We start from the raw sequence: 20,678 nt of genomic DNA, 5'->3' as shown, positions 1-20,678 counted from the left end.
TTTTTTTCTCTCTTCTGATTAAAAAAAAATAGCCACAACTAATTGCCATTTCAGTGATATATGTCAAATTTTTTTACAAGATTTCACACACACACAGCACATATATATATATATATATAATATTATAATATAATAAATCAAAATACGTAAAAAATACATGACTAAAAACCCCAAATGTCCAAAGCAATGTGCTAAACAACCTTGGATCTGAGTTCAACCAAGTCGGGTCGAGTCAGTGTCCACTCATCCGAGATGCTGCCTCCTACTATCCCTTTTCTTTTCTTCCTCTTCCCTAAAACTCACCGTTTTGAATTAAAGGCCTACCTCTCAATTTTTCCTTCTTTCTCTCACTATCCCCAAAGTCTTCCGAAGGCCGGTCACATTGAACCTCAATTCCAATGTTACAAATATTTTTTAGATTTTTGAAAAAAAAAAAAGCATTCCAAATTCATTTTTAATAATATATTTATGGTTGAGTCAAATACTCCAGTATAACAAGAGATCCACTGGTTAAATTAGTCCATTATTTTTCAGCAAGTACAACAATAGTCCGTAAGCCCTTGTGGTTTGTATTTGTAGCCCCTTTAGTTCCCTTTAGAGCTTGTCGGTTGTCTCCTAAATTACCAAGAAAAAAATATTACAAAAATAAAAACCTAAGTTCTTCACCGCCAGTTGGCCTGGATGATTATTCTACAAGTTGCACAAGGTTGTTTCATGAGTAGAAATTCTTTAATTTTTGAACTTGAAAATACCTACGTTACTCCCGTTGATAAATAAAATTTTTTGTTAACCAAAGTTTGATATTTGTGAAAAATGTTTTAAAAATAAAATTTTAAATATATCAAATCGATAACTTTAAACTCATGTGAAAAAAAATTAAGACTAATAAAGTTTAAAGATATTTGTGATCTTATTACAAAAAAAGAAGTCGAAAATTCCGTCACCTCATCATCAAAGCATGGCCGGTGACACGTCAAGCTTGGATATACTTGCAGCACATATAGGGTTGAGAAAAGGAATGCTAGTCCCTCTCACCCCCAAGCAAACGGTTTAGTGGAAATATGGAATATTGATATATATTCTCTTTAAGTTAAACAGATTTTTGCAGTACAAATACAATAGTCAATGGTACTGTAACAACTTTGGCCAGGAATATTTGAATCTTGGTCAATGTCTAAAATGCATACTCCCTTTATTTGAGGCAGATACAAATGGAAATTCCGACCGAGCCTCAGCCTTTGCTTTTGTGTGTATGTGTGTGAGAGGCTGTAATTCGATTTAGATTGGTATAAAAAAAGTTAATGTCATCCTACCAAATCCTATTTCAAAGTATTGGGTTCTGATTCTTCATCAAATTTCCCTAACTTATGATATCTATCCCTAAAAATCTTTGGTCGTTGGAATCTAAAAGGATAACAGATAGGGCTCAAAACGTGCACTCCATTATCTAAAATTCTATCCTAGCTTTTTATTCAAAGTTGTATAGCTGGCAACAATTTCGACGAAAGATTCTCTCAAAACTTTGCATTTTGTTCAATCAAATTTTTATTTAAAAGTTCATTTTTAATATCTTAATAATGTAATATTTTAATTTTATTAACAAAATTAAAAAATTCTCACCTATCATAACTTTATTAATTAATTTTTTTAAAATACTCTAAAAAGTATTCTCCCAAAGGTGTAGGGATCCCATTGTTTGGTTTGGAATCCATATAGAAGAAAATTAAGAAGCTACAAAATCATTTTATAGGGTTAGGCAAGTGGGAATGTGGGATCAACTTTGAAGTAGTGGTTGGATGCATATATGAGTTTTTTCTTGACAAAAATCTTTATTTCAAGTGTAGTTTTAAACTTATTTTTCTAATGAGGTATTTTAAGCCGCATCATTATCATGTCATGCTTTTCTTTTACTTTGTTGTTACTTTGAAATTAAATTTTTGGGCTCTTCATCTATATACTTAATTTTATTTTTTGGATTCATTGTTAACTTGAAATTAATCTTATATGTGGATAGTTAGATATATTATAAAAAAATCTATGATTAACACATATAACTTAAGTGAGTTTTGTATGTAATCTATTATTTTAATCCTTTAAATTATAAAATAGCTTTGTTAGTTTGTATGTACCTACTTTGTAGTGATTCCTCTAGAATATGTGCATTAGTTTAGTTATTATTCTTATGGTGTTATAAATATGCTTAATTATCATTAAACAATAAATATATTATCTTTGTTATTTATGGAACATATTCTTTTTGTTCTCAAGTTTTAATTCATACATATATTAGATGTATGCAAGATTTTCAACAAATCCAAGAAAATTCTTATTGAAAATTAGTGAAGGGAGCGATATCCAAGTAGCTTCGTTGAGATAGTGTACTTATTTTTCTTTTTAAATCATGAACTTGTTCATTTTGGAGTTTCATAAAAGTGTCATGATTTTATTTACAATTTATTGGTTTTATCTTTTAATTTTCAAGGTAAAGTTTTATCATTTAATTGTATGAAGAAAATGCTAGTGTTAGGGGTATTTTTAGGTTAAGAGGGCATTTTGGTCTTTTTTTACTTATTAGAGACTGCCAATAGATAGTTAATGGCATTTTGGACTTTTAGGCTAACCTGATATGTTAGACTGACCTGACATGTTCAATACCACGTCAACTCGACCATATTGCTATTATACCTCACAAATCCTTCACCTTCTGTCTATAAATAGTGACATCCAATTATTGTCATTCCATTCCCATTATACTAATACTTATTTACTTTTCTCTTTTTTTGACTTCTTTTATATAGATCTTTGACTTACATGTCAGAGTACAAATGCAGGGAACATCTGTGCTTTTACCTTTAACTATTTTTTTTCTATGATTTTAGGGTTTTACCCTTTAGGTCGGAGCTTGGCACTAACATTTTGGTGTGCTAGGTAGGGGGCATTTATTCATTAGCCAAGCTAGAAACCATGCCACCCATAAAAAGAGCTAAGAAGGAATGAGAGGCGGCTATTTCAACTAGAACAAAAACATACAATAACCATCATACGGGCTGACCTGCCTTACAATAGGGTGGTCCAATCATGGAATAATTTCAAGCTTTAACTGAGCAAGTACAAGCCCTCAAATAAATGCTACAAATTATAACTCCATCCTAAGCTTTAAAGGTACTTGATCTGGTCACCCTTGATTGACAGGTTGTAGAAAGATAGCCAAGTTACAAAGAAGTTAAGGCTTTTTCAACCTTCAGGGAAGAGGAACATACTGCCCCAGCCATCCATTATTATCTTAGCCATAATTCAGCACATATTTCAACCCAAAAATCAAAACAAATCGACTTGGAACCCTAACAGAATAAAGATCTAAAGACTAGATGCAAGCTATGGAAAAAAAACTGAAATGGAAGGTTATTGCTTTTGAAGATGAGCTAAAGTTCCTTAAAACCTTACCCTTCATCGAAGAAATTGATAGAGCCATACCTCTAAAGGGATTCAAAATGTCAACCTTGGAAACTTATGATGATACATTTAATTCTTTTGATCATTTGAAAACTTTACAGAACTAATATAATAATGTAGGGTGCAAATAAAACATTGATATGTAAAGGGCTAGCCACAACTCTCAATGGCGCAGCTTGATCCTGGTGCTATAGCCTTAAGCCAAGGTCAATCATAACGTTAAAAAAAATCAACTACTACGATTTTTCTCATTTTGTAAGTAGTAGAAGAACAAAGAAAACCACATTAAGCTTGATGTCAATTCATCAAGGTATAAATAAGTCTATGAAAGACTACATCATGCGTTTTAACATGAAAGATCTATAAGCGAAAGATTTAAAGTAAACGACTGTTGTAGCTACCTTAACAAGTAGACTCAATAATAAATAGTACAACTTCAAACTGACTTTTCTTTAGAGCCACCCAAAAGGCTAGTCGATGTCCTATTTGTGGTTGAAAAATATATAAATATTGAAACTACAATGAAAACAACCAAGATGAGAAAGATTAATTCTCTCTCCTCGATGATCAAGGTGAAAGAGGTTCATTTCTCCTTATTGACTGAAAAAAAGATAAAAACTTTTACGATCTTCCCTTAAGATAAAGATGACACAAGGCCAGAAGCTTCAGCAAAGAAAAGAATTATATTACACTTAATACTTTTTGAGAAAGAATTTTGATACAAACTAAAAAAAAACTTAGAGCTTAAATGGCCAAAACCATTAAGATGAAATACAATGAGGGATCTGACCAAAATATGTGCCTTCTATCGAGACATAGGCTATAATACTGAAAATTATGTTGATATGAAGAATGAAATTAAAAACTTGATCAAAAAAAGCCAATTAGAAAAAATTATGGGCCATAAAAGATAAGGACATGATAGGTCAAATTATAGAAGGAGAGATAAAAAAGAACCCATAAAGAATAAGAAAGACAGACTAAAAAGAAACTTAGAGGGATGAAAAATGAAAAGACAAATGTCGAGCTGTAGATAAATGATCGATTGTTGAGGTAATTAACGTAATCATTAGAGGAAGCTCTACCTTGGTCAAGAGAGAGTATGATTAAGGCCTGATCATGGCCATAGGTTTTTTGATAAAAAATGAGAAAGATTGGAATGACGAGTCGATCTCTTTTAGCTTGAAATATCTATAAAAAATTCAATACCTTTATGATGATGCCATAGTAATTAAGTTGTGATGTACAACTATATGGTTAAAAGGATTTTGCTTGATAATGAAAGCTCGACCAACGTCCTATACTACATTACCTGAAAAAAATAAGAATCAAGAAAGACCAATTATAACTAATCACCACCACTTTGATTAGATTTAAGAATGAGCTGATATCGGTCAAGAGGACCATTAAACTCTCAATCTCTTTAGGAATCGAGCTAAAGATGATCATTTTAGCCATAGAGTTCATGATCGTGGATATCCCATTAGCCTACAATATGATATTTGACCAACTTAGTCAGTCTATTATATAGCTTATAGGCTTGATTCTCTACTTGAAAGTAAAGTTTTTGACATCTCATAGGGTTAAAAAAGTGAGGGGAGATCGATTTGTAACACGACACTGTTATGTTAAAACGATTAAAGAAAGGATTTGAAAGCAGATTGACAATTTGCTCAAGATTAAGAAAGTGAAAGAAGAGAAAAAAAAATAAAGATTGAAGAGAAACAAGAAAATGATGGTAAGCAATAGCAATAGCAAAAAATTAACCTGAAAGAAGCATGTTTTTTAGTCACTTTGAGCTTTTAAGCTCTATTCCTGTATAAGCTACATTTTTTTTTGTAATTTTTGGATAAAATTTACAAAGATCAAGCTTTTAAACCGTCACACACATATTAATGGGACTGAGCTAACAAGCTGATGAAGTAAGAAATTAAATGAAAACATATTTTTGTTCAGTTTTAAGTTCCTATTACTAAACATTTTACTAACAACGAATTAACTACTACATCGGGATTTGTCCTCGCAGTCCTGACCTAACTAAGTAAAAATAAATAATCAAACCAAAACCTAATATCTATGAAAACCAACTTGAACAAATAAAAAACCTCGTGTCTATATCATTCTTAGAGAACAATCTAAAAAATGTATGCAAATTGAGGTTTAACTTGACCATAAGGAATAATTAATTCAACTTTTGAAAAATAATGTAGACTTGTTTGCTTGAACATTATCCAATATGCCAAGGATCGATTCCAAGGTGATGATCTATAAACTACATACCAACCTGAACATGAAACCAATTCGGTAAAAAAAAAGGACATTTGCCCCAAAAAGGTACAAAGTTATCAAAGAAAATGTCGATAAGCTATTACAAGTAGGTTTTATCAAGAAAGTCTATTACCTAAGTGGATAGCGTATGATTAATTTGTACCAATTTTATGGGCACTGTAGGGGTATTAATCCTTCTTTAAGCTTAACTAGCTCCTGAACTCAATCATATACTCGTAGACTAAAATTATCTTTTTAATAAACTTTAAACATGTTTTATCATTTTATTAAAAAATAAATTTTTTTGTGACTAATCACACCTTAAAAAAAATTAGTGGTGACTCTCCATGTTTTCATGATTTTAAATTTTTACATCTAGCGATCGAGTTTCTAAATTGATATGTTATGATAGCTTGGTAATTCCACTGAAGACTTTAAGAGTCAGGCCAAAAACATTAATCAAGCACTATCGAAAGTTTTGGATTTAATTGGTTTTAGTTGATATTTGATTTAATTCCCTTCATTGTAATTTTTTAAAAAAATATAAAATAAATAAATAAATTGTATGTTAGTTATGTTTTGGTTTTGGTATTTGTAATTTATTTACATTATTTTGATTGATATACTGTTTTATGCACTTTTGCATATTCATTTACATGCATGAGTGCTAGACCTGAGTTCTGTCTTTATTTGGAGAAAGTGAAGTAGTTATGTTCTCATGAGATAATAACCTCTGCATTTGCTAGCAAGATACTTATACTCAGATCTAACCTTTTTTGTCTGTAACCTGTAATGGGTGATGATTGATGTGCATTATTAGTCTGTAATGGACGATGATGTAAGGTTTGATTTGGGAACCCTTAGATGAATAAATCTCAATTAGTATATTGCATGCCATAAGAAGCTTATCTAGGGTAGAGTCATACCATCCTTTTTAGAAAATAACCAAAAGTTATGACACTGTATATATTCTAGTGTATTATGTGGTTGTTATGTTGTTTCTAATATTGATTCAGTTTTATTTGGATAGTCTTTATTATTGTTGCACACATTATTTAGGCATCATATATTTTAAGGGGGGATATTTGTTTTAGGCTAGTCATCATTAAGAGGAGTTTTTATGAAGCCATTAGTAGTGTTAGCCTTTTATAGAAATTATTTAGAAGTTAAAAGCCATGCCGATTTTTTTGATAGAAATTACCTAAAAGTAGGATATGTGGGGCATTTTAATGCAATTTGTGTTTAAGGTAATAGCGTAAATAAAGTTATGATAAAAAAAAGAGTCCAAATAAAAAGAAAGAAAAAAAAATGAGAGAGATTTAAGATAGATAAGGAGTTTGTCATCTTTTTGGAATTCAATCATTGCATTCTACGTTAATGGTTAAGGTGACTTGTATATTTTGGGCTATTCCATTTTTATAGATATGTTTGCATCATCATCATACTGTAGGCATTCATAGACACATTTTATGTAGTATTCTAATTAAAAATTATTTTATATCATTAATTCAGTAATAATAATAGCATAAACATTTTGGTTTAAACTCTTGAAATAAAACATTTGTTTTAATAGGTATAAGAAACTGAAAATATGAAAAATCAATTGAAGGCCCGAATTAGTGCCTTACAACACAATCAAAAAAAGTTTGGTCATGATATTTAAGAGATGACAAAACAACTTACTAAGTTTATGAAGGCAGTTGATAGGCTCAAGAAATTTATTTTAGTGCCTTCTTAAGGATCATTTCCAATTTCAGCTTAAGTTAAATGATTTTATATAGTTTTAATCAACAGAATCTTGTTGGGCCCATACATTTCATGAGCATGTTGAAGCATTTAGTGGTTTGAACAATAATAAAGGTTTGGACAAGATCATGAAAAGGATGAGTGATTTGATCGTGCAAGTATCTAAGCTCTAAAATTTGATTTCAAGAATAGAGTCACAAGGTTCTATACAACCTTCACAAATCATTTTGATCTTGAACTCATATTCAAATCCTTTTCATGTTTGTTTTTAACCTTTTTTCCAAGTATCTAAGATCAAGCCCTAAAACTTTATACTATCTCTGAAGAGTCCACATTTGAGCTAAAATATTTAGCCTTCCATTCCCCAATCACTTGTTCAACCAATTTTTCAAATTTGAACTTTTGTACCACCACCAAATTTGTGGAATCTTAGTCAACCTGTTGCCCAAAAATTACCTAAGAAAAAGAAACAATTAGATCCTATCACTATTTCGTATAAAAAACTTTTTTCCTATATGTTTAAAAGATACCTTGTTATCCTTGTGCCTTCAAAGCCTTTGAAGCCTCCATATGCGAGTACCATAGTGGAAAATCACTCATATATATGAAATGGTTTAATCCAACGACAATAAAAGTTAAAAATTTAGGAACAATGAAAGAGGGATGGCAAGATAATGAACATGGATGGGATTTTTTTATTAAAAAAGGTTTTTAAGTGATAGGTTGGGAAAATAAAATACTTTGTAAATTTTTTTGTTTGAAAAATGTTTCTTTTTATGTTAAGAATATGTTGTCTTTTTGAACTTGAATATGTGAATTATGGTTTGTCTTTAATTTTTGCCCCTTTTTAATTTACACATTTTTTACCAAAAAGCTTTGTTATTGATGCAATTATTCATTCATTCATTTATCGATTTATGTATCCACTCAATAGAATGCAATTCATGTGTATTCTAAAAAGAAAAATTTTCTTTTAAAATAATCTTTATGATTTCTTCTAATGATCAAGACAATATTGATTTGATAGAGGATAAATGTAAGAGATTATCGAGGGACTTTTTGTTCAAGGAAATGATCAGCCTGAAGAACTTGGCTTAGGACCCTTAAAGGAGGAATCATGGAAACTAGATGAATAGAGAAGGTATAGTCTCTTGGAAGAAAGGATTCAAGTTAAAGGTAATGATAAATCTTGTGATACAAAAAAAATCCTAACTAGTACTAGATGTGGTTATTTTGTTTAAGTTCAAAGTTTTGACATTTGAAAAGTATAATGGAATTAGATGTCCTAAGACATAATTGGCTCAATACTATCACAAAATGGTTGTGTATACTGGTGAAGAAAAGCTACTTACTTAGGTATTTCAAGAAAGTTTGACTAGGACAACAACCAATTGGTATTATAGTTTGAAAAGTAGTCAAATTCGTACTTAAAAAGATTTATTTCTGGCATTTTTGAAGTAATACCAGCACTTGTTAGAGATAGCTCCAAATTGATTAACCTTTCAAAATATGATAAGAAAATCTAATAAGAGTTATAAAAAATATGTTGCTATATAAAAAGAGATTGCATCGCAAGTCCAACCATTTTTAACTAATAGGAAGTTAATTCCCTATTAGTGGATAACCTTCCTTCTCCTTATTATGATAAGTTGATTGGTAATACGTTCTCAGAATTTATCGATTTACTATTTTTATGGACAAAATTAAGGATGAGATAAAAAGAGAAAAATTTATGTATGCCAATGTGGAAATTCATAATGAAAGGCAAAGGAATATTTTTGATGAATATGATCAAAAAGCAATTATTGAAGGGTGAAATGAGAGAAACCTCACCATGATACAAAAGATTTAGTGAATGACTATTCTTAATGGTCATCGTATTGCTCCCAACTGATACCTTAAACTGGTAACTTTCCTCAATCATTTCATCCCTATGTTCTAATTTTTTTGTCATAAACATTCACAGAACAAAAGATCAACCCAAGTCATTCATAAAGTCGTAAGAGAAAAAAAGTGAAGATGTACCATCCCAATGTCTTACATTGAGCTCTTCACTTATCAAGAATCATATGGCTTTTATTATTCTTATAAGGCTCAAAAAACCTCTGTACTCGAAATGGTTTGATCTTAATACTAAGTGTGAATTTTATAACGGGGTCATAAGGCATTTCATAGAATATTGTTTCACCTTCAAGGATATAGTTCAAGCTTTGATTGATGGAAATCTTGTAAAGTTCAAAGAACTAGCTAGTGGTTTTGATGATTGATAGTAGTGAAGTTGAAAGTCAATGATGCTAAAGTTGAAGTGCCAAGTGAGGAATTTTCTTTTGTTTTGAATGTCATCTCAAGAACACTATTAGGAATTTGAACTTTTTAAGTCAAGTCTGAGTGTTTACATTAAATGAATGGATATTGTGCATTATAGTGTTTCATGGATTTATATTGTCATTTGAGGTTTTTTTATTTCTTTTAAGTTTTAGATTTATAGGTTTTCTTTGAAAAAAAATAGTAAAAAGGGAAAAATGTTAAATTTGAATAAAGTCTGACATAATTAAGTCCCAAGGTTATAGAAAGAGAAATGCCTTTAAAAATACAAAAATGAAAAATGAAAAATAATGAGAAAAAATAAAGTTTTTGTGATAAAAGAAAAGAGTCTCAGATTAATTGGCGTTCATTATTAAGAGTTTGTCAAATGCCCTAGCTCTTTCTCTTAAAATGTTTAGTTAATTCCATTAATTAGCCGTGATCCTTTAAAAGCCATGAATTTGAATTTGTGAGTTTTACCTTCACCTAATAATGTTATGATATCAAATGATGATAGTATTTTCTTAGGCAATGGAACAATGAAGAATTAATTAAAAAAAAAGTAAAAAATTAAGATTCCTAGAAAATCAGGCATACTAACATTTTTAAATTCAGATATGGTAGTTTGACGTGTTCATGTTACGCTATAACTCCAAAAATTTTTAAAATCAAAGCCAACCTAAGTCCGATAAAATAACCTTAGCATAGCAACCTTTCAATTATTTACTCTAAAATTAGCCTGGTCCAGCATCTTAAAGTTATGTTGATCAGAAAAGAAAATCTTATTACCTTTAAAATAACTTGAGTTATGATCAACTTATTTGTTCTTTTTTTGTGGAGTGGCATGAATCATTTAATACCTTAAACAAGTTTATTCCACATGACTTTTTTTTTCATAATAACTTTCATTAAATGTGGTTTGTTAAAATGAGACATCTTTCATAAATTACATTTTTGGCAAAGTAGATTTATGTATGAGTTATGAGAGGTATGTAAAAAAAAAAGGTGTTAAAAAAAGAAAATAAAAAAAATAGTTATAACATTGTGCACTTAAAAAATTTGAATAAATCCAAAATAAGTCCTGATAAATCCAAAAATTTTATGAAAAAAAAGCCAAAAGAAAAGTTAAGAAATCCAAAATTGAAAAGCAAAAAATAAAAATAAAAAAAGAGAGAAAAATAGAACCTTTTAAAATGAAAAAACTTTTCTTGAAGTTGATTTTCCCAAAGGAAATTGCTTTTCAATTTAAGTGATCATACTTGTAATGATAAACGGTTGTCTTTCATCATCCCTTCAAATGAAATATTTATCCCTTACTACTCTTTTGAGCTTGATAAAATTCTTCTAGAAATAAACCTTAACTAAGGAATACCGTTTACACTGAGGGCAAAAAAGGATGCATTTAAGGGTTAACAATGTTGATGTTTAAATATTTATCATCATCCCTTCAAATGAAATATTTATCCCTTGCTACTCCTTTGAGCTTGATAAAATTCTTTTAAAAATAAACCTTAACTAAAGAACACCATTTACACTAAGGGCAAAAAAGGATGCATTTAGGGGTTAAGAATGATGATGTCTAAATATTTATCATCATCCATTCAAATGAAATATTGATCCCTTGCTACTCATTTGAGCTTGATAAAATTCTTTCAGAAATAAACCTTAACTAAGGAACACCCTTTATATTGAGGGTAAAAAACAATGCATTTAGGGGTTAAGAATGATGATGTCTAAATGAAATCTCATATGTTGAGGCAAAGACCCAATATAAAAGTTTTCAAAAGTTTTGAATCCACTAAGAAAAAAGAAGAAATGAAAGAATGAAAAAGAAGAAGTAAGAAAAAAAAAAAAGAAAAAATGAAAGAAAAAATAAGAACAAAGGAAAAAAAGGAAAAAAAAAAAGAAAAGAAAAGAAAAGAATTGGTGGAAAGCACAAGAAAATAATAAGGAATATACCCTAGGGAATCCTTCAAATGAAAGATGATAGTTGCTTTAAATTACCCTTAAACATTTGTTTTGAGGCAGTCTATCATTTTATTTGAAACTTTAAACCTTGACTTATGTTATATCCTATAAAAAGTCCATATTGGATTAAGTGTGTAGGCTTAAAATTGATGAATTTCTTTTAGAAAAATGGCCATAAAACCCATGAATCTTTTGGTCCCTCTTTATTACTTAATTTTTTATTTGGACTATTATCCTTTTTTTAAGATAAGTTTAAATTTTTAAGTACATGATGTAATAATAATAATAAAAAATGAATGTGGCTCTAAAGTGAAAACTTTATAGAGGTCAGTCTAGAGTAAACCTTGAAGGCCATTTCTAATACGAAATGAGGTATATGCTAAATAAAAATAAGCCGAACTTTCTTGAAAGATTCAAAATAACAAAGTCCTAAAAGTTTGAGAATGGTTGATTTCGAAAATCTTAGTTTTTTTTCATTCCCAAATAACGTTTCAAAATCTCAAGCCTTTACAGCTAACTTTAACATATATCAAATGTCACATTCGGAGGCTAAAAGAAATGTCAAACATGTTTGGTATTTAAGGGATTTATATTTTTAGAAAAACTTATGTTTCATTTGTGAGCTTGTATGAAAAAAGTATATGCCTTTTTTTATCTCCTTCAAATGGATAAACCTTTTTGAATGAATAAAAATATCAGTGTGCTGAACCATTTAATCTATTTAGAAAGAAAATTTTCACTTCTTTGATTTTTAATAGGGATTGCCAATTCTCGAGAAAAAATTTAAGTATAGTTTAGCTTATACTTAAATTTTAAACCTAGTTTAACTCGCACATGTGAAAATCTAAATGTAGTTTTTCTGGAACCTAATGAAAATTTGAGCTTAGTTTAGTCGACGCCCAAGTTTTAAGACCAGTCTAGTTGGCATGTAAGCCCAGATTAGTTAGCATAAGTCTAGTTTAGCTGCAAACAAACTCATATTAGCTGGCACATAAGCTCAATTTAGCTAGTACATAAGCTTAGATTAATTGGCATATAAGCCTAATTTAGTTGACATGCCAGCCCAGATTAGCTCATAAGCCCAGATTAGTTGGCCTATAAACCTAGATTAGTTGAAAAAATATACACATCTTTTATCCCCTTTAAGTGATGAAGTTTTTTCGAATCAACAAAAATCTCCGAATGCAGAATCATCTAATTCATTAGGAAAGAAAATTTTTTTCTCTTTTATTTTTAATAAGGATCATCAATTCCTAAGGAAAATTTAAGTCTAATTTTTCTGGCACCCAAGTTTTAAGCCCAATATATAGGGCATCAATAAAAATTTAAGCCTAGTTTAGCTAGTACCTAAGTTTTAAACCTAGTTTAGTTGGCACCCAATAAAATTTAAGCTCAATTTATTTAGCACTAATAAAAATTTAACCACAATTTAGTTAGCATCTAATAAAATTTTAAGCCTAATTTAATTAGCGCCAAAGGCATTTAAGCCCAGTTTAGCTGGCACTAATGAAAATTTAAGTTCAATTTAGTTGGTACCTAGGTTTTAAGCCTAATATTGGCTGGCATCGAGAAATCTTTAGTCTAGTCTAGCTGGCACCAAAATTTAAACTTAATTTAGCTGGCATGCAAGTCCAGAATTAGTTAGCATGAAAGCCCAGTTTAATTGGCATACAAACATAAATTAATAGTCATCATATTTGACTTATAGTTCAAGCTCGGTCACCTTATTTGACTTGCAGTTCAATTTTGATCATCTTTACCTTTCAACTCACGATTTAATCCTAGTTATTTTAAAGAAAAACGTAAAAAGTAAAAAAAAAAAAAAAAAAAAAGTAAAATAAAATAGAATTAAATAAAATAAAACAAAATTACCTTAAGAAGTTGCATTCAAACAAAATTATTGTCTATATCTTTACATTATTCTTATCCTTAAAAATATATAAAGATGGGTAGTTGTAAACCCCTAATTTTGTTCATGATATTTGATCTTTCTAATCTAATTTGTTTTTGTAAGTGGGTCTTGATTATCAATTTTTTGAGCTCATTACATGGTCAATTTGTAAGTGTTTTGGTATGGGGCCCAATTTAGGCCCCATAGTAAAACTTGTTATATTGGCTCAAATGAACGATTAAATAGCCCAATAAAAAGTTTGATAAAAAAACATATCCTCAAAGCCCTTTAATGACCTATCATTGACCATTAAATAAAAACAAAACCAAATAAAAAATATATAAAAATATAAAAATAAAAAATATATACTAGTAAATATAAAAATAAAACAATTATAATATAATATAAAAATAATAAATAATAAGTCAATATTAAAAAAAGAGAAAAAATAAGAAAAAGCTTGGCTAAAAACAAAGAAATAAAAAATGAGCTAGAAGCCTAAATGCTAAAGCTTATAGCCTAAATGAAGCCCAAAATATATATATAAAAAAAAACATAAAAGCCCAAATAGGCTACCAAGCATGGTCGAAGTAAAATAAACGAAGCTCACTTGGCTTTGTTAAGCTGAGCATAAGACAATATGAAAAGTGAAATGGGAAGCAAAATGAGAAAAAAAAGAAAAAACTTATGCATGAGGATGGGGAAACAAGCAAAAAAATGCTGAACAGACTAGCAAGTGAAAAAAAAAGAAGGCAAAGTAGTCACGCCAACAACAGCAAAAGAAGAAGTTGGCTACAAATAGAAACAAACAAAACAAAAATGTAAAAGAAGATATAGGAAAATAAAAAATGTGTGAGGGCATTTGATAGCAGAAAAGAAGCCAGTAAAAAAAATTAAAAAACTACAGCAAAAAAAAAAATGGAAGGAAGCAAGCAGCCTACAAAAAAAGAGGCGAATAGAAAAATAAAAAAAAGAAGAAGAGAAAGCATGTGAAGCATGTGAAGCATGAAGGAAAAAAGAAAGTAGCGATAGACGAGATACCCGAAAAAAAAATTAGAAGACATGTAAAGCTGTGGTTGAGGAAAACTGAGCAAAACCAAAAACACCAACAACAGGTGCCATAAAAAAAAAAGCTAGAAACAGGACCAGTAGCTGGCATCAAGAGCCAAAAAAAAAGTAGCAAGTGAGAAAAAGAGAAACAGAAGCCCAGCAGTAGAAGAAAAATCACGGACTGCCAGAAACATGCAAACCAGGTATAAATTCAAGTTTTTATTCCCTTCCTTCTTGTTTGTATCACGATGGTGAAGTATGGTTGTAAAAAAATAATAATAAAAGCTTCAACTTTCATGGTTTTCATCCTTGGCTACCATGGAGTTTGGGGTTATCCTTTAGTTTTTAAAGTCCAAGGTTTTCTATTCATGCTTCTGGTATTGTTATGCATGCAAGATAGTTCATGGTTTAAAAAAAGATAGTTAATATAATGAAAACCTCGCAAAAGTAAAGGGAATAAAAGTTCAAGAATTAAGACCCTCAAAGCTTACAAAACTCTGACTAGAGACTATAATTATTGGAGATTTTTCGTATGGGTTGGGCCCCTTTTTACTTCTTGTGCAACATTAAATTAAAAATAGAAAACCATAAAAGGAGAATGAAGCTAGTGAGATTAGATGATGGAAACTGTAATAGTTTTGCCAAGAATACTTCATTTACTATTATTTCCACCTTCCCATTTAACTATTATTTGGTTTGTTTATGGGCCGTTCATTTTAGATTTTATTTTATTTTGAATTTTGGTTTCTTAAAAATCCCACTCATATATCATAGAATTAGGATGAAAATTAAAGATATAAAAGAGATGTATGTTTTAAAAAATAAATAAGTAAGCATAGAATAATAATAAAACTAATAAATTATTTATATGGTTTTAAAAATTTGATGATAAAAAATTATAATAATAAAGTCTTTATTATATATGAAAAATAAAAATAGAAATAGAAATAATTAAATGTTTTATGTAACATGAAGAAAGAGATTTTAAAATCCCTACCTAGATGTTGGAGGAAGATAAAAATCATTTTTTTAAATAAATTAAATCCACCTAAATGTTGGAGAATTAAATAATAAATATTAAAAATATACAAATAAGAATAATAATAATTTTAATGAAAAATATAAATATAAAAAATCATTTTTTTAAAAGATTACAAAAAATGGGCATGCTTTGAAAATTTACCTAAAAGTTAGAGATTTTTAAAGATATTTGTAAATTTTCAAAACTTTAAGTGAAAACCCTAAAATAAAATCTTAAATTTTAGGTAAAACCCTAAATTTTAGGTGAATCTTGATACTCTAAGTGAAACCTTAAATCCTAAGTGAATCTCAAAATCGTAAATGAAACCTTAAACCCAAAGCCAAACCCCAAAACCTTAATCGAAACCCTAAATGAAAACCTAAATCCTAAGGCCCTGAAGCCCTAAAATCATCATAAAAATCTAAGAATTCATGTAAAAACTTTTTGTAAAGTAATTTATTCCCGAATGTCACTTAGATAATGGGGTATTTAGAAATTTTTATTTCATTAAGAATTTTCATGTAATTTCATATTTTAAAATGATAAAATTAAATAAAGAATAAAAAAACAAAAATTGGGATATTAAATATAGATAGTTGCATCCAAACTCTACCTAGAGATTGAAGAGTTCAAGTGGTCTTTTTATATTTAAGAACTCAATCTTAAATTCGCATCTCATCGTCATTTAGGACATACATTTACATCCATATTTGCATTTATTGCTTATATATGTTTATTTTTAATTATTGATGTTTAGGGTTAGCTATTTAATTAGTTAATTATTGTTTTAAAAATTTTAATTTTAAAAGTAAATATATAATTAAATTTAAAATAGTATTTCAAAGAATATAATTTTTTATACTCTACCTAGATGTTGGAGAGTTACCAATAATTATTATTTTCAAAGAATATTATTTTTATTTTCAAGGAAATGTTGTGATAAATCTTAAATGAAAATAATTAACTTTGAATTCTGCCCTTATGTTGAAAAATTTTAAGATATTTCTTTAATTTAGAGATTTTTATGGCATTTCTAAAATAAAGATTTTTAAATAATTTTATTTCTTTGAAATGAAGGGAATTATAATTAAATTTCATATAAAAACTATTTTTGTCAAAAGTTATAAATAGCATATGATTAATTGGTACCAATTTTATGGGCACTGTGAGGATGCTAATCTTTCCTCACACTAACAAATCTTGTTTTCTAAACCAAAATTATCTTTTTAATAAGTTTTAAACACGTTTTATTGTTTTATTAAAAAAATAAATTTTTTCAATGACCAATCATATCGTAAGAATGATTGGTGGCAACTCTTCATGTTTTCATAATTTTAAATGTTTACCTTTAACGATTGAGTTTTTGAAATAATACGTTATGATAGGATTAGAAGAGGGAAATGAGAATACCATCAAAGTTGACTAGGACTTGGTAAAAGAATAAAGAGATGTGGCTCTAATCAGAATAACAGCTTACTTAATGGAAAGTATCTAACTACTATAATAAGAGGGTTCAACGTAAAAATATTAAGAAGGGCAACCTAATGCTTAGAAAAGTCAAAGCTTCAGGAGGGGACAATTAAGGTGGCAAACTGGCCCTGAACTTGAAAGGACCTTATGTGGTCAAAAAGGTCATCCATGACGCAACCTATAGATTGCAGGATTTGAATAGCAACCCCATATCGAAGACATGTAATATAGATAATCTTAAAGTTTATTACTCAAACAAGACCGAGCTCACACTTGTAATTCAAAAGTTATTGAATAAAATCTACGTTTTGATCATATTTATCATAAAAGTCCTAAACTCGAACATTGACCGATCTAATGTTGATGCTTAATGAACCCGAGCTAGGACTTGCATCAATTCAAATTTTCAAGTTAATTTAATGAATCTTTAAACAATTGCTTAAATCCTAATAAACCTGTCTGATATAAGCAAAATTACTTTAGCTATTTAGTTAACCTAATATGTTTAAGTTTGACCAAGCATGATATCTAAGCTAAAACTTATTATTTGATTTACCAATTGATTGATTTACCCAAGCTCAAGCTTGTAATTCATTGATTTATCAAAGCATAAAAGAAGGTAAAGAAAATAGAGCGGATAAACATAACTGACACTTGAACAAAAAATTTTGTATCGATTGACAGAATTCCTATTGAGTGATAAAAAAATTACTTGCAAAAGTTTTTCAGAGTGATTTAATCGAGGTTATTACAAAAATCTGATCTTATCCTTTACAAAAAAAAAAAAGCAAAAAGAAAAAGGAAGAAGAGTTCTTTAGTTATCCCCTTGATCAGTAGTAAAAGCGGTAGCAGCAAACCCTTCCTCTGTTTCTAGCTCCTCCCTAGCCTTAAGCATGAGGGCAGCATCTAGCGTGTCGTCTATGGTCGTATCTTTATCATCCTCTTTCTCCTCATTTTCAGACTAAATGGGAGACATTGTTCTTAGATTGGTCAAGCTGTTGTCTGAGAAGTCAAGTTTGAGGTTGGTGTACTTAAAATTAAATCTTTACAAAGCTCGAATGCACCGAGGACATTCATCCTTGAGAATTCCACCAGAAGCTCGGAATATCTCTTGGAAGCCATGAACTCTTTCACCGCCTCTTTCCTGCACTCCTCCTTGGCTTTGACCCTAGCCTCCTTTTTTTCCTCTAGTTCAGCCTCCAACTAAGACCTTAGCTTGGCAATCTCAACCTAAGCTTCATTAAGCTTAAACTCGGCTTGTTCCCTCATGGACTCTGCAGAGGCCTCATCCATCTGCACCTCTTTGAGCTTAACTGCCAGCTCGCCTACCCTCTTATTTTGCTCCAGCTCTTTTTTGTGTGAAATGGTGAGGCTAGATTGTAGATTGGCTATGACTCAGTATTTTTATGGTTTTTTTGGCCCCATACCTTCAATTCTTTCTCGGCTTTTAGAACGCAAGTCATAGCCATATAAGCATGATGCAGGGCTGACTGGGATAAACAATGGGTTGAGGTGGAAGCTTCTTATAGACTATAAAAGAAAACAAAGCTTAGACTTGGAACATAATAAAACCAGCAAGAATAATATCCAGACCGAACTAAAATATAACTTACTATTTGGAGGAACTGCAACCTTAGCAAATCTTCGGGCCACATCGACACTTTCCAGCAGCTTTTCTCTGAAAGTGTATTCCAAACCCGTTGAGAACTTCTTCAAGCTATGCTTTAGGACTTGGGCCTTAAGGTTCACCAAAAAGGAGGAGGCCTCTGTCCTTTGTTTTTCGAAGGAATGAAGAGTTACTGAGATTTTCCTGTGCACTATCACCTTCTGTTTGCCTTTGACAACGACAAAAATCTAAGTTGAAGAGCTTGGCTGCTACTTATGGTGGGGGTTTATTGGCTTAGTTCCCCATCAACAGGTTCTTTAAGTTGTATGGCCTGCTTCTTTTGGCCTTTCTTAGGCTTAGGGATGAACTAACAAAAATTAAAATCTTTCAAAGGCTGGAAAGACATATCTGCAAAATAAACTAATAGTTAAAAAATTTTAACAAAAATAAATACCCTACGAGGTTGCCTTTCACCTACCATAAGACATAGACTTGTTCATTACTTCGAAGGAAGTCAGCTCTTTCGCGTCTAACACCAACTTTCCTCTCTAGTGAACTTTAGAATTTTGTCTTAATCTGCGAGATAGGATGTGAAAAAAGCAACAAGTACATCATTAAAATTCCTGAGCTTATTCGAAATCTCATATACCTTAAACTTGTTATTTTTTCATTTCTTTTTGGATGCAGAGAAAAAATAGCTTCCAATTCTTTATTGAACTTGAACAATCTGCAAACAATTTTTTGGTAGGACAAGTTGTTACATAGAATCACCTCTTACCATGCAGATGCCTCTTACTGTAGAAGAACTCCCTGAACAAAGCTAAGGTTAGGAGAATATCTAAACTTCTACAAAAAATAATGAATGTTATTATGTACCGAAATGAATTGGGGGTGAGCTAGATAATAGTTAAATTATAAAAAAGAAATTTTTTTAACAAAAAGAAACATGAAGGGGAACCTCAAATCGATCAATATTGAATCCTAATACATCTAGAGCTGGCAAGCCTCTAGGTTATTAGTGATCCAGTCCTTGGTACTTGGCATTAATATATTGTCTCCCTCCTCAGGAAAATGAAAGTTAAGCTTCAAAGAATAGACGTGATGAGCAGAACACATGTTAGGGAAGTTCAAGGTTAGCCCTACCCTTTAATTTCTTTATCATGTTCGTAGGAACAATTCTAAGGAACAGAGAGTATAGAAAGAAACCTCAGCCAGGCCTTCCAAATCTAAAGAGGACTCTTTCTCTTACTTGCCTTCCTCAACTTGGTTACTCTTTGTCTGTTGTTCTTTCTCAGAACCCTTTCGTCATCTAAGCCTTCATTGTCAGAAGATTCAGACTCTTGAGTAGGAGTAATATTCCAAGTTGGAGTAGGGACGAAAACCACCACGACGTTGAAAGAAGAGGATAGACAATGGCATTCCTAAAAAAGAGAGAATAAGAAGGGACGTTAGCTGCAACTAACTCATAAGGAATAATTGGAGGTTGAATCGCAAATGAAGAAGAGGGAGAACGAGAAAGCTTAACCTTAGAATAAGGAACAGTAAAAGGAAGAAGGTCAACCAGAGAAGCCAGATTGACCTAAGAGATTGGAAATAGAATAGATGGATTTTTGAACTTGCAGTCAATGATAGCACATAACTCATCCACGTCCAAGACTCACTCTCTCTGAGCACAAGCATTGTTTTCCACCATTTTTTGCTCATTCTCTGACATCGGGTTCAGCCAATATGCCATTCTATTGTAGTACCTACCTGCAATGATCGAAAGAACCCTATGATCGTTGTTGACTAGATGATTGAACCAACCTCCCTTGGGCTCTACCCTATAACTCCTTTCACTCCCAGAACTTGCACTAGTAGACGTAGAGATAGAATACGTATCGAAGTAAAAGAAAGAAAAA

General features: G+C 30.4%; 1 long non-coding RNA gene across 2 annotated transcripts; it reads right to left on the bottom strand.

Moving 5' to 3' along the window:
* Positions 1-17,491: 17,491 nt before the first annotated feature.
* On the bottom strand, positions 17,492-19,983 carry LOC149518509 (uncharacterized). Of its 2 annotated transcripts, XR_016343341.1 has the most exons (4): positions 19,556-19,580; positions 19,256-19,353; positions 18,785-19,171; positions 17,492-18,701 (listed from the first exon to the last, which is right to left on the bottom strand). It is a non-coding gene; the product is annotated as an uncharacterized LOC149518509 (long non-coding RNA). The 2 variants fall into 2 exon arrangements; XR_016343342.1 differs by having other exon boundaries at positions 18,785-19,185; positions 19,256-19,983.
* Positions 19,984-20,678: the final 695 nt, after the last annotated feature.

Source organism: Durio zibethinus, chromosome 6 (genome assembly GCF_047325235.1).
Source record: "Durio zibethinus cultivar Kanyao isolate XHJ-2024 chromosome 6, ASM4732523v1, whole genome shotgun sequence".
NCBI classification, from domain to species: Eukaryota; Viridiplantae; Streptophyta; class Magnoliopsida; order Malvales; family Malvaceae; genus Durio; species Durio zibethinus.
Note: the sequence above shows the minus strand (reverse complement) of the source record. Positions and strands in the feature narration are given on the sequence as shown.